Below are 15,649 nucleotides of genomic sequence, written 5' to 3'. Positions count from 1 at the left end.
TGTGTTTGCTTTTATTTGGAATATCTCTTCCCCGCTCCCAATGCGTCTCGGTTTAAATTAGGAGTCGGCAAATTTTTTCTATAAACGGCTAAGGTAATTAATATTTTAGGACCAAAAAATATTCGGCGCGCAGTTCAGTTAGAATAAGTATATAAAAATTCTCACAGAAATATTATTATATATCGACACGAACAATCCTGTGCGGCTCTGAGCCCTTTGTAATTTAAATGATTTATTAATCTTATGAGCCTTCTTGTATTTAAATATGCTTTGCGGCCTAAAGGAGGCACTAAAATTTGAATTATATAATTTATGTATAATTTTTACTTGTCACGAGATATTCTTCTTTTATTCTTTCTTTCGATTATTTAAGATCGTACGAGAACACGCGGGCCGTACTTAATTTGCCGACTTCTGGTCTAAACGTGAAATATTAGAATATTACAGTAATCGACCGGATTCTCAGAGGCTCGAAGGTGCCTCTTCGTCTTTTTCGCGACGTCGCGCTGCAATTGGAAAGTGTTGGCGGTATTTTTCACGTGGAAAGTCCGAGGTCCTCTCCTTCTTGCACCCATCCCATCCCACGGTATTACGACGACGTTTTTACGAGCAACGTGTACCGTCCTGTAAATAGCGATGTGTTTGTTCAAAAGTGCATTGCGAGGCTACCTGTCCGCGCCGTCCTGGGTACAGACATTCCTCGGTTTCGACGATGCCGACAGCTTTGCACTGTGCTGTTAATCAGTGTCGATTTTTTTCACGGACGAGAAAGAAAGATCGGAGGAAGGACGAGTAAAGAATGTATCGTCGCGCTTTTTGCCAGCTTGTTTACATCGATGCCGAGAAAAAAAATTGTTATCAAAATACGCTGTGAAACACCGTCGAATTATTTGTCGGAATAATTATTTCGCGTTGAAACAGCAATGTTTACGACATTATGGTCGGAATTTCGGCGGCACTCGTCCAAATGTGCCGAAAGTGGACTCGCGCGTCATTAAAAAGCGTACCTATGTTGTTGCCTTCTATCGTCAGTCAAAGTCCAGTCAAACCAACGGCCGTAAATATTGACAGGCGCGTGCGTTTCCGCTACGCACGAGGTGCGTGGTGCGTGGCGCGTAGCGTCGCGCCGCCGGATGAACTTCGACCATGTGTATTTACGCGTCGCGAAATATCATCCTGTCCGAAGCACGTGGCGATAACGATCGGATCGGCGCGGCGAGGTGCAACGCGCTCATCGATAAACACGTCGATGACTGTATCGTTGGCACAGCTGTGACGCGTGACCCGCGATAAATTTTCACGTCGTGTCGGTTCCCTCCGGACCCCGGTTGCTGCACGCGCGTCTCTGGCTTTTCAACGTCTCGAGCCGCCTCGAGATCTTTAGACTGATACCAAACGCGACGGGCACGATAAGCGAAAAATTAGTCAACGATATTTTTTCTGAAAGAACGAAGATTAATCGAACGAGTTAATAAATAAATATATATTCGTCGTATAAATGATGACGCAGCTCCTGAAGTTTCTGATAAAAAGATAAGATTCAAGTCTCGCCGGATTAGCATTTTTCCTTCTCTTCCGTGTTCCCGTTACGCACGCGATAGACATAAAAAACCTTGCAGGCCTCGGCTGCGTTTTCTTTTTCACCTGGTACTTAGTTATAATGTCGTCAGATATACTGCTGGTCGGCTGTAGGTATTTAAAAAAAAAATTGTACGATGTGTATGCATAAAGGAGGTTACGCAATAACGTTACCAAGGAGAAAACGACGGCGAGCGGGGGAAGAGAGAAGAGAGAAACCGTTATATGGACAGCAACCGTTAAATGAGGCTCTTCGCTGAGATAATGATGGTTCGGTGGGTGTTGGTACTGGAGGCCTTCGGACAGGGTTTAGGCAAACCGTTTTGTGCCTTGGATTTTTAGGCCTTGAGAGAGAGAGAGGGGGGGGGGGCACTTAAAAGAAGAAGGCGAACAGTCGCGTTGATCCTACATGCGCCAGCCGAATTAACGTCTACGAGATTTGATCAAGTGCTCTCGTTCCTCACGTGCTTTATTTCTGAATTGTTCGTCGAGCACGAAATTGCAACGTTAGTTTGTCGGAGATCACCGCTTTCATCGCCAGAAATATTGAGAAGGAGACTCGGTTACGACGTCTTCAATTCATCCCTGCTCCAATTTTGAAGACAATATTTTTTTAACAAATATTGATCTCTGGTGCACTAGTGTAGTTTTCGCAAAATTTCTCTTTACCTCACCAGCGCTTGCCTTGATGGTTATTTAACTTAACACGTCTGCCGAGTGAGATTTGTACGTCTTACTGGTACGCACAGTAGAATTTTCATAAATATATAATGATATAATGTTAAAATATCGTGTAGGATTATGTTCTTATGAGTAATACGTTGAATAGCGCATTTTTTAATTTTACATTGTTATCTAGCCGCCTATATCATCCAAATTTTATATCAGATGACATTAACTTTTATAAACGTTTAAAAGAATTGCGGGGGCCGGTCACCCAATGACCTCGATTGAAAATAGTCATTGAAAAATCAGGCGTTAATGGATGACCGTCGTGGCAATCACATGTTAATGATATGCTCCAGACGGTCTCGACTATAGAGACATTATAATGCTCTGATTTCCTCCAGTCTTTTTTTCATTTGCAACGTAATAGACGGTTCCGCTTATTTCACTTTTGATTATTCATAGTTGCCCTTTCCGATTGAATATCGATATTATTTCTGCTCGCCTAGTTCCATCGATAGTATATCATCTATTTGTGAATCTAATTGTAAGTGCGATTTACGGAAGCGCGACCCCCGGAAATTCCGCTCCGCGATAGCTCGGAATATGCTGCGATAGGTTTATTGACTTTATAAACAACCGGCGCGAATTTAGTACGGATGTACTTTTGCGGCTTGTTCGCAGGCTAGATTAGATAAGGAATTAGGTTGGGACGTATTTTAATCCAAAGGCAGAAAGGTAACAATCGTTATTGCGCCGAGTATGCTGATCAGATTATTGTTATCAGACGATTAGCAGCCTTGTTCACGAATGGCCGATTCGCGGGAGTCCGCGATACGCAATATCACATTGGAATAATGCTTAGCTTAAGAATATAGCGGTAATGACAATAAATCTATTTTTATTAACGGTGCTGGTATTTTAACGAGAATCCTACATCTCGTGATGTATCCCATTTTATAGATTTAGATTGACAAATACTTCCCGTTGATGCAATCCCAGTAAGCAAGAAACATCAAGGAACATTTCAACTAGATTGTAGAAACGTTGTAACGTTAATTAAATGTAGTTGAAATGTTTCTCAATGTTTCTTGCTTATACTGGGATGCCCGCGCCTACGTTGAATTAAAGAAAAGAATAAGAAGCCGCGGGGAGAAATCGGCGATAGAGCCATAGTCTGGAAAATCGAAAGCGTTACCTAATCGTAATAAATCTTCTCCAAAGGATTTCGTAATATATCATCTCGCCGCTACTCATTTTTTCAAGGACGGAATAATATGGAGAGATTCTCTCTGGCGGAGTAATGAGAGTTTTATTTCTCCGTTTTTGTTAATTCTCCTCTGTCAGCTTCAAAAATGCGATATTCTCTTACTTTATTTTAAAGTTTTTCGAAATTTTATTTCTCGAACTCGCTGAACAGAGAAAAACTGTTGATTTCTACGAACATTGTAACGTTAACGATCGTTCATGTATCTATATTTAAAATGTTTCGTCGACTGCGCAATTTACTACGATACATAATTTATTTTTCGCATTATCTTCTGCATTAGGTGGGTCTTATCGTTATTGTGCTTCTTGACAACGAGTCGGAAAATTCGCTTAGTAGTTAAACAATCAGTAATTACATTCGCAATTGCGTATTTAGCAATATCGCATGACTAAGAAATAACAAGCGTTCCTATCTTCATACCAGCCAGTTTTACAACAAATTCTCGAGAACTTTATATCGGGATAAAAACTTTAACTCGACACGCTTTCTACGCGTGTCTGGAATCAATTAAAGGAAATCTGGACGATGTCCAGGTCAGTTATGGTTCTAATCCTTAAAAAAGAGCAAAATAAGTATCCAAGAGACGCAATTTCTATGTTCGGTTCGCGATCGGTATACAACTAAAGTCAGCCTGATATCGACGTTTGCTATGTTTAGAGAACGGAATTGCTAAGCGATCCCCGACGATACGAAGTCACGAACGACGTTTGATATATATAATGTATACTATCTCTTCAGCAGTCACGCACTTTCTCTTCACAAACGTTGAGTCGAAGTAAAAAAAAAAAGAAGAAAAAAGAAGAAGTAACGTAGTGCCACGTGGCTAGAAATAAGACAAGTTAGAAAACTTAAACTTGAATAGAAAAAAAAATTTCTTTTTGAATACTGATGAAAGAGAGAGCACCCAGAAAGAGACTCAAGTCCTTCTTCATATTTTTTTTCTAATACTTTCTGAAATGTGAATAAATGTACTTTGCACGATGACGCCGATGAATAAATACAGAAAAACATTTTAAACCGTGAAAGTTTTTATCGAGAAACTTTCGACGTGGAAGGAACAAGGTTTTCGGTGGTAGATTTTGAATGCATCCTTAATTGATATTCTTAATTGACCTCTCGCTTTCTTATGCGATCGGGAATATATGCCGATCACGATCGAAGCTATGTCATCGATTTAGCAAAGACGTTTTCCTTGCACGCCACGGGCAAGATCAAGGCGTCGTGGATATTTCTAAAGCGATCAGATGTCGAAATATATTCGCTAGGCACGTTGAGCCTGACCTTTGACTTACCGGCGGCTCCGTCGAGGGAATCGGTAATCGGTTTCCCCCAGATACAATCGCGAGACCCTCGGCTTGACTGTTAACATATCTTTACATAACTATAAAAGGTCTGACATTTATTCAAAATCTCTTTTCATAGCTATATACCAATAATGTACGTCAATTGGCGATCATCTGTAAGCGTAATTATTCGAAGAGCTATTCATTCGAAGAATTATTCATCGGTATCTATATCTATATCTGTTTTTGTATCAGTCGAAAAGCGGAATAATCGGAAAATTACCGTCTAGAAATAAGAACGCGTTGCATATTATCGAATACGTTTAAGAAACAAGCACAAAATACATATATGTATAATATAAAACATCACAAGAGTTATGTTTTATTTAAGAGGCTCTTGTTCACTCACCACTACTATCTCAGATTGTGACGTCAGAAGCGAGAAATATACGGTAAAAGTTCTTGCTAAATGTATTAAAATGGAAATATATGTTTCAATAAAGCAACACTTACAATCGATAGAATCGACTCGTAAAATATACCGAAAACTATCTTTTTGTTTCGGGGAAGAATTAAATTATATTTATTTCTCTATAACATAGCTTATTTCATTTTGATTATGCATAATTCATTTTCAGATATATGATTATTTATTAATTAACGAAACAAAAGGCGAGTTTTCGGTATATTTTATAAGTCGGTTCTATCGTAAATGTGTTGTTTTATAAAAACATATTTCCATTTTAATATATTTTGCAAGAATTTTTATTATATATTTTCTCGCTTCTGACGTCACAATCTGAGATAATATAGTGAGATAGAGTGAATAGGAGCCTTAATGCCAAAATTCGCTGTAATATTGTACATTTTTCAGGATAAAACAGCTTAAAAAAAAAGAAACATATTTCATAAAAACGGCGAAAAAAGATGTGGACACGTTGGTCGTCGACTTATTAATGCGCGCGTTCAATGCTCACCAGCTGACGGCCGCGGGAGATTTTTACGCGGGTCATGGACGTCGGTCGTTTTAAATTTATCTTTCACGGTCGCCTCTTATTAACGGTCTCCGTATGAGCGGCCGTCGGGCCGTTCAACTTGATTGAATTTGCCCCCGAGATACGGAGATTCGAGGTGAACGATCGGCCGCGAGGATCTTGCGTGGACGAAATGAGCGATATGTTGGGAATATACACATCCAGTCTGTCGTCATGCGAGAGTTGAGATTCGATTAGATACCCGATGCTTTTTTTTCTCCCGTTAATCAAACACGTCGCGCGGCGACATGAATCATAAAAATTTCGTAACTATCTGACGGTCTCTATGGGATCCGAAAGACGTGCACCATCAATGTTAGGAAGTCTATAGGCTTTTCTTAATTACATAAATATTGTGGAAAAAGCTATCATCTAACTTATTGTTATTCTTCATTTTCTAGTCGATGAAGTTTGCTAATTGAAAACGTCCGGACTGCTTCGGAATAAATGAATAAAGTCGGATTTAGAAAGCGTTGCGAAACATAATAAAATACTAAACAGCAGGTACTAAACAGCGGAATGACGGTACAAACGTGGAGAGGAAATCACAACAATATCGTAATATAAAATGCGGCTGTGCCTACGTAAATTCGATAAATACTTTCCCTTTTCCTTTTAACGTAGCAAGCTATACCGCAACTACATTTGGTTCAATGCGGTAAAAGATAAAGCTTATTATTTTCTAATTACTTCCGATGTATATATACATATCAACAAATTAATAAACAGCTATACGAGTCAGGCGTGGTACGTGGTGCGCAAGTAAAGAAATTAATAGTTACAGAAGTAACGAATTAAAACTTAATAAACTGCGCGCCGATTATTTGCGCACCACGTACCGCGCCTGACTCGCATAGCTGTTTATTAATTTGTTGACATTTTCACGAGTCTAATGACATATTTGATATACATATCAATTATTGCGTTAAGGATAATGCTGCTTTTTTATGATCGCTGTATCTCGATTGCGTTGCATTTTAAAACGCGATAGTGCGTCACATTGACGCAATCGCGCACAAACACACGTATTATTCATAGTTTATATTCATAGTTGATAATTTATTTATATTTTATATCAATAATAATGACGAATTAATGAACAACAGCGAGTGTTTACGACGTTCGTTATCGAGGATCTGGAATTTCATTAAAAAGTAATATGCGCAGGCTTGTTTGTCATAGACCAAACTGTCGAAATTGGCATAAATTGCATAATGCCACATGGTGCAGCAAGTCATCGTCATCGATCGTCGCGTGTGCGTCCTTTTAAACGACGTACGCTGGCCTCTGTGTTTATTGCTCAATAAAATCGGCGGCGTGTATATGCTCGTCAGCCGACTGTTTGTTTGTTAACGACGGTACTTAAGCGTACGCTAATACATGGAGTGAAGTATTAAGCAATGGCGCAACGTTTGTTCTCCAAATTTGCACAAATGTATTTGTTTTGATCGAGTAGGGCGAATTTCCTATGAATATCAGTTTTTAGAGTATCGTTCAATCGTAGATCCTCCTCTAGACCTATGCAAATTTTATTTACACTTGTCTCCCAATTTCTAAAAAAATCATTGCTATTTTTCTGTCTTATTCGATGAATCACAAAACTTTCGGAATCATCTGGAACTACAAATTTTTACTATGAACGAATTGCGAAATGCGTAGCGCGTAGGATAAATAATATTATTGCAAATATAATTCGGGAACTCAACAGCTTCTTTTATTTGCATTTTAGGTAGCCAAATTATTCTGTTTCGTAAAATTGAAATATTAATACAGTATATCTCAGAAAGATTATATTAAAAAGATAAACGTCATGATTTTGATGTATTTTGTAATTATATTTGCTTTTCTTTATTTATAACGCGATATTAATATAATAATTAATTAATGTTTCGTTTAGACGATAAAATATAACATGATATAAATATAAAATACAATACGTATACAGCAATATGATTTGAAGCTCGTTATTTCGGCGTTAATGAGCTTAGACTTTATCAGGACCGGCCAAGCTACGAAGGTGAAAACCACTGTGGTGCGATAACGATGCAACAACTTTCTTTCAGCGTTGTCTCTCTCTCTCTCTCTCTCTCTCTCTCTCTTTCTTTTTTTCTCGACGAGCACATTTTATTTTCCGCGATAGAAAGGACCGCGGCGAGTCCCGTGGCAAAGAGAAGAAGGACGTGACGCGGAGGCGTTAAACTTTCTCTTCGCGTTCACGCGCTAAGTCAACGATACTCCACTTTGGACCGGTTGGACGGTGGTGTGTGTCCCAGTGTCCCTCCCTGATTCAGGCTAAATCAGGAAACGCGATATATTCCGAATTTGAATCCTGACTTTAATAAATTAATCCCGTGACTCAATTTCGATACAATTTGCTTCAATTAAAAGAGAGCACGCGATTCCTGACTAATCTCAGATTTAAAACCGACCACGTCACGCGACGCGCATGACAACAGGCAGAAAGTGGGCTAATAAACAACGCCGCGATTGGTACACCATATTGGCTTTGTTAGCGCGTCTCAATTTAGCTTCAGCTGTAACTTAAACGAAGGATAATTTCTTTTATGTAACGACACGTGACTAATCCCGTCGCTAAATTAGGCTTTACTATCACGAAATCGTCTGATGAACGTGATTGATCGATCTGAGCGTATAACACGTGTTAAAAATGTAGAAAGAAGTTTGCACGATTCGGCATAGCGATTCGATCGATTTTACGGGGCTTTCCCCATATCGTTCAAGTATAAACGTTCACCGGCTTATCTACAAGCGCAAGTGAGCATCTTGCTTCATATGATATTTTTTTGTTGCGTGATAAGTTATTATGCATATCGTGGCTGATACTTGTATCTCCGCGTTTGATTACGTGCAATCCGATTCATATAGATCAAACGTATTAAAAAGATCTCTCTATATAAAAAGCCATCGTCTGATCTCGAAGTATTCTTATTGATAACAGATGACTCTCGTAAGCAGCAACGCTTGCCTACGATTTCATTGGAAGCGATCTAGATTTTAAATCGCCACGGCGAATTGATTACGTCAAATGTTTGCGAACTCACGTTTCATTAGAATTGATTAAGCAAGGCTTGTTTGACGCATATCGCGTCGCGATAAATTTTGATCCAAGTTGAAAGCCGGTTCTTCCTTGATAACGACACTCCCTTCTTGAGCTCGCGAGCCATTGATACTCGAAGACGCGACTCGACTTGTATATATAGAGAATAGAGATAACGGGATTTTATATTTTACGTTTAAATTCCCTCTTTCTTCCAAGTGGACCTCGTCGTGATGTCCATTGAATCTGAATTTGCCCGGCGCTCTAGATACGTCGCTCCAATCCGTGCTCGATTTTTAGGCTTTGGTTGCAGCCGCGCGATCCCGAGCACGTTCCGGGCTCGCGATTCGGAGTCTCGAGGGGGGGCCGCGGGCATCGCCGGGCATTTAGAAAGTGTGCCGTGAGAGGATGATAATCATAATCCAGACGTCTGATGCGCGCGCGAGGCGCGCGGGATGAGTAATCAGCATTGAACTTGCAAGTGCGAGATAAATCGCATTGTTCCTCCGCCACACCTGGCCTCCTTTCGCGCGCGCCGATCCCGCTCGCAGCTGCCAGCGAGCCCGGCCAATTAATGCGTACATCCGATCGCGTTCGATCGTCGATTTAATGAAATTTTTATAACGTAAGCGCCGATTAGAAATTCCGATCCTTAAAATGTCAGAATGTTTTTGCACGCTTTGCCATTTTTCACGAGGAGTTTCGTGGCAGATAACAAATGGATATTAAATTAATATATGCCTTTTCTAGAATTATCATCAGTCAATGTGAAGAATAATACATTGAGAAAGAAATATTTAGATTCAAAAAAATATTTATTAGATGGCTCCTAACAGTTTATTTACTTAATATTTATATTAACCCTCAAAGGACTCCGTCGTTTTCGTCCACCCGAAAAATACGATCCTGAATATCTTTTTTTATATTTTTTTGAGCCTGAAACTCATTTTTTATATTTATGAATTAAAAAAAATCACTTTTTTCAATTTCTTTATGCTAATAACTAAAAAAAAACTATTAAAGAAACAAAATTTTTAGAAACCAACATCACAGCTTAAAAGAGGAAAGTTCAAAGACTATCCATGAATTTTGCGGAATTTTTTGAATGATATTTAATATTATTTATAAGTCGAAAGGCAAAAAGGACCCGACGGAGTACTTTTAAGATGCCAAAAAGCACGGAGTCTTTTGAGGGTTAAGTAAATAAGCCATTAAAAGCCACGTAATAAACATTTTTTTGGATCTAAATATATTTTTCTCAGTGTACGATTGAGGAAAAGTTAATTTTCGATTTTACTCGCTAATATACATATTAATGATTGTCAAGTAGATATCGATTGCAAATATAATTACTTTTAACACGCGTTCAATTAGATTTAAATATTACAATTATAACGACATTCCTCTTCAAGAGAATTTAAAGTCAGTTGATTTAATTTTTCGTGTGCCGTGCCGTAATTAAAGTTGAATGATGAAAAGAAAGATATTCGTGGATCAGACTATTTCATCAGACTAGCGGATTAATTGCTGACGAAAGTCCGACGGCGTGAGCGCCGTTTCCTTCTTTGGATCTTATCAAAGGGGCCGTCGGCAACGAACTTGATAAAACGCTTGTGCGTAGCGCATTACGCACGCAGCGCACGCACTCGCGAGGACACGAGCGACGAGAGTTCCGAAAATAGACATATTTTGCACTTCGCGGACTTGACTGGCAATCCTTGCCTATTCCGGCGAGTTTCTCGCGAAAAGGGAAACAGTTCGACACGTTAATATTGTTATCTATCAGCGATTTTTGTATGTTTTATCACACAGTAGAATATTCGTAAGAAATTTCATAATGATGAAATTATTGTGTAATGTGATTAAATAAGATTAATATCTCACAGATAATGCGTTGAATAGTGCATTTTTTACTTTACGTTATTATCTAGAAATTATCTGTGTTATATCATATTATATATATATACATATATGATGACAACACATATTATATAATATATGATTAAATAACAATTTGGCAAACGGGATCGTATTCAGCGACCAAAAAGCTGTAAGAAATGATTTTCTCGTTCTTGTGCTCGAAAAATAGTAATTTTTTGTTGAATAGTGTAATATATATTACACTATTACATGGTTCTTTCTTTACTTTACATTGTTAGTCATAATTATTTATGTATGATGACATTTATATTTTGCAAACACTCATTTGTAATATGAGAAACCATGGGTGGTACCAAAAACATTCCATAATAGTGAACAGTGACCACAGAGGGTGGTCTTTGTTCCTTTGAAAAGTCCCGTAACAATGGCAGTCAAAGAGAAAGGTTGGCTTCTTCATATTTTTTTCGACATTTTCTTTTTTTGAAAGATTAATGGAAACGTTTGTTGAAAGTGACTTCAAAATTTGAAAATAATGTGCGTGAATGTGATGAAAATATTTGTTGACTTTAAGACGTTTACGTTGGAAAATTGTCGGAAAAAAAATGACCCGTTTAATGCGGCAATGACCGTAAAAATCGGCCTGTCATGGGGTAGAACATCTATCTTTTTGACACAAAAGCATCATAGAAATATAAATTATTGTCCAGTTGATCCACGTCTCATTTCATCTCGACCCGCCACACGTACTTGACGTGTTCTATACTTGCTGTAATTATTTCCGAATCATGCGACTTTATGTAATTTTTATAACTTTGTGACTACTGCCCGTCCTGATGAGTGGAAATGTGTCCACTTGTTCGTGTTTCCGAGCTCACACAACTTGACATCTCTCTAAGGAAGGAGTCTCCCACCTCGGGTCGAGCAGGAATGTATTATCATCGTCTTTATTAAACACCGAAGATAGCTCAAAAGAAAAGCCGAAACGTTTGTTACTTTTAAAATACATATATCTTTTTTGTTTGCGCACCTCGTACCGCGCCTGACTCGCATCGCCGTTTTAATCATATTTTGATAAATTATTGTATTTATTGAAGATCATAGAAATATAAATTATTGCATTTATTGTAGCATGATGGTTATATTACTATCATGCTTGATTTATATATATATTTTACATAATATTTTATTAGTGAGATATATTACATGATGTTTCATCATTTACTACTGTTGCTCTTTTAACTTTCGAAATGCGTGCAAGTCGAAATACATATTTTCAGAGATTTTTCGTCAATTGTAGTTAAAAAAAGATAGTAGAGATAGTAAAGTCAGAAATTTTAAGTAAAAATCGAAATTTCTTTCGTTGCATCTCTCATTGATCTTGAACGTTTTTCCTCTTCATATATATTAAAATTACTCGCGTAGAAAGAACTTGATATAAAAGAAAACGGGTCATTTGATCTATCGTTGAGATAATTAAAATGCAATTGCCATGATAAGGCTTGAAGAGGTCTCGAGGAACGTTCCATCTGAGGAAGTATATAAAATTCTGAAATTAATGCAGCGCGTTTAACAAGAAGACCTTTCGTACCAAACTTGATGAACTTTAACGAAGCGACGTGAAAGTAATATCTAGAGAGATCCTACGAGAAAGATATCAAGAACTGCATATTTTATTAGGGTAAAATGAAAGTAGAGAGTAAAACGTAAAGACGTGATATCTAAAAGGATCGTCGGGAAAGCAATCGGAGCGATTGGAACTAATTCTCAAACAGACGCTTCTGAATGCGTATTATTATGGAATTTTCCTAAACGAGGAGATGTTTCATTTCGCGTTTGCTTGGGTCGTCAAGCGACAATCGCGTTATCTCTCGCGCTTCTGGGGGTAATTAATCGGACGTAGAACGGGGTACATTAGTAGCGATCGAGCAGCACGTTTCGCTGTGCTATGAAAATACGACGTAAGAGGCGAAAATGAATTATCGATGACGAACGACACGTACGCGGATAATATATTTTGATATCCGGTCGTATACGTGCTCGCGCGCGGCGTGGCGCGCCGATTATTTTGCCGCGGGCCCACGTTTCCCGTTTCTCTTTCACGGCACAAAGGGAACGACGAAGAAGACGGTGCCCCGGGATCGGCGACGACGCGGCCGCGTGTCGCAATCAGCAAACAAAAGCGGCGGGACCGTGTGCTCGCGCGTTTTCCGTTTGGAAAAAATTTCCCAATCATCCTTGACGGCCCGTCCCGCCTCCGGAATATTTATCGATCCAGAATACGATCGCCCTAAGCCGAATTCGATCGTCCGTCCGGAAAAAGGAGAGAAACGATTTTAAGGGGTTACATATACCTTCGACATGCCTAAAATTAGGTCAAAATTAACGAATTTTATGGGTAAAATTATGTTATATTAAAAAATGAAAATACAAGTCTTGTGCAGAATAGTCTTTTGAGATTTTCAAAATACTGTTTCAGGAAAATAACTACCCAGGACCTCAATTTTTGATATTTTTGAAAATTTTGACAGATATTTTCCGAAGACTATTCTACAAGACATGTATTTTCATTTTTTAATAAAACATAATTTTACCCGCAATAAAACTTCGTTAATTTTAACCTAACTTTAGACCTGTCAATGATAACCCCTTAAGTTCTAATCGTAAAATTAATAGACGATTCACCGTTGAAAAATCGCTGAAAAATTAGATGCTTGCGTTTTACAAGTTCAAGGAAAGGGAATCATATTTATGGTGCCTTAAAAGTAAAGTGAAACTCCCATAAATTTTCGTACCTTATTTGTGTAACAGCGAATTCGAAAGAATCGAAAGATTCTTTACGGCAACATATAAATTAAAATTCAAATAACTCTGAAATTTATGACTTTTACTTTAATCTTATCTCTCTCTCGTCGTAGATAATTTCACGCAAAATCGCAAGAAAATCGTAATAAATATGAAGATTCGAAGTGAGATCTGAACGGTGTTAATAGAAGTCAGATTTTCATGAATTAATAAAATGAGATATGAGTATCTGCCTCACATCGCATAATTATAACTTAAAGAAATCGTGAGATTTATTTCTTATATTCGATTTTGTTGTATCTATTTTTATTCCCCTCTGTTCTCCAAATTGCGGTGACCAAACGAGGTCTCTCTGTCGTTGAAAAAAGCCGCAAGTAGTCCGTCTCGCACGCCGCAAGATAAGGTGCCTACACGCCGACGAATTTCCTTTCGGTTTCGCGTTTATCGAGGTACGACGATCTTTATCTGTTGTTCGCGAGATTCTCGCGCGCTATCCGCATAGACGAGCTTCCGCAGGAAGTTTATCTCCAGTTCCAAGTATTTTCTATCGCCGTGGTTTCCGAAGGGGGACAAGTTACTTATGTTCTAGCCGAGCTTAAATCCGGCCCGTGGCGATGAGCGTGGCCGGTACCGCCGGCGCCGGCCGGCTCCTTGAAGCTCTCCTTAACGAGATGACAAATAGAAAGACGCGATCGCGCTTTCTCCGACCGCGTGTCATAACGCGTGCATGAAGATCTCATCTGCTTCTCCATTCGCGCCGCTTGTCAATTCGTCCCGCGATTTCGCGTCGCGGAAGCGAGATTCTCGGACCCACTCGTGTCCGCCGAGAGATTTGAGTTGTAATTATATATTTTTAATAATCGTCCGAAGAAATCTCGCCGGGTTCACGCAAGTTGCCTTCAGTTCGAGATTTTTACCGCAAAGTACCTGAACTTTTTTCGGGTAAAAATCTTGGCTGAAGCAGCAACGTGATCCCCGTTGTTCTCGGGGAGAAGAGAACCCAGTAAGTACTGACTAAAAATGACATTACATAAATATTATAATTTCCCACAAGTATTACACATACAAGTGTAATATAGCACATGTTCATAAAAGTTACAATGTTGAGTATCAATCACAAATCAATCAATCTTTATTTACTTCAGCTTATGCCAAGAAGTGAATTTGACTTACAAAAGTAACTTAACTCATTCATACCATCCATGCATTCGATCGTGATAATATTTAATCCCATCTATTCTTCTTTATTCTAGTTTCTTCTCTCTCCATAATTGCTCCAACCCCTCCCCTTTAACACTATCTAATTCATCATTCCATATTCTTTCCTATTTTTCTCTCTTATTTCTGCCTAAACCAATCCTTGGGTCATATCACATTCCTCTATATTGTTAAGTAGCAAATTATAATATTGATATAATGTTACAGTTAGTTGATGTTTAGTTGGGAATAGTTCGAGCACACATTGCATGCGGGATCTCTTTCACGTGTTTCGATACGCTCGAAAAGAGGCCTCGGCGCCGATCACCCTGGGATCGCGCTCGTTCTCTTCTCCCGAATCGACAATGAGTCATATGACTCTCCGAAACTCGCCCCGCAAATTATTCTCCGGTGCAGCTTTTAACACGGCTAAATTCGCGCGCACGGCGGCGAAATAAAGGGGAATATGCCACGGCCGTGACGCCGATGACACCGCCGAGCCAGGCTTTCAAGGCCGGAATATTTTTCTTCGCCGGCGACCACGGCGATTTCGAACTTGCTGCTGTTACCCGCGCGCTCATCTCGTTCTTCACCCTCCGTCGTGCTTTCTATTTTCGACGACACAACCGTGACCGTGATCGCGGCTAATTCTCGTTCGAAGGGAACGTACGGTTAATGTGTACATACACGGCACATATATTTTGTTTACTGAGAAATCGAGTGTTTGAGGCTGGGTTTCAAAATTCCTGCGTCATCCTTCGCCTTGATGTTCAGAAATCGTTCTCTATAGCATCCTTCCACCCTCACCCAATCTCATTTTTCTTTAAAGTATGAACAAAAAGACTCTTGGCGATGCGTATGTGTGTGTTTACATTATACA

This window comes from Temnothorax longispinosus, chromosome 4, assembly GCF_030848805.1.
Source record: "Temnothorax longispinosus isolate EJ_2023e chromosome 4, Tlon_JGU_v1, whole genome shotgun sequence".
Classification (NCBI taxonomy): domain Eukaryota; kingdom Metazoa; phylum Arthropoda; class Insecta; order Hymenoptera; family Formicidae; genus Temnothorax; species Temnothorax longispinosus.
The sequence above is the reverse complement of the archived record's forward strand: the minus strand, read 5'-3'. Positions refer to the sequence as shown.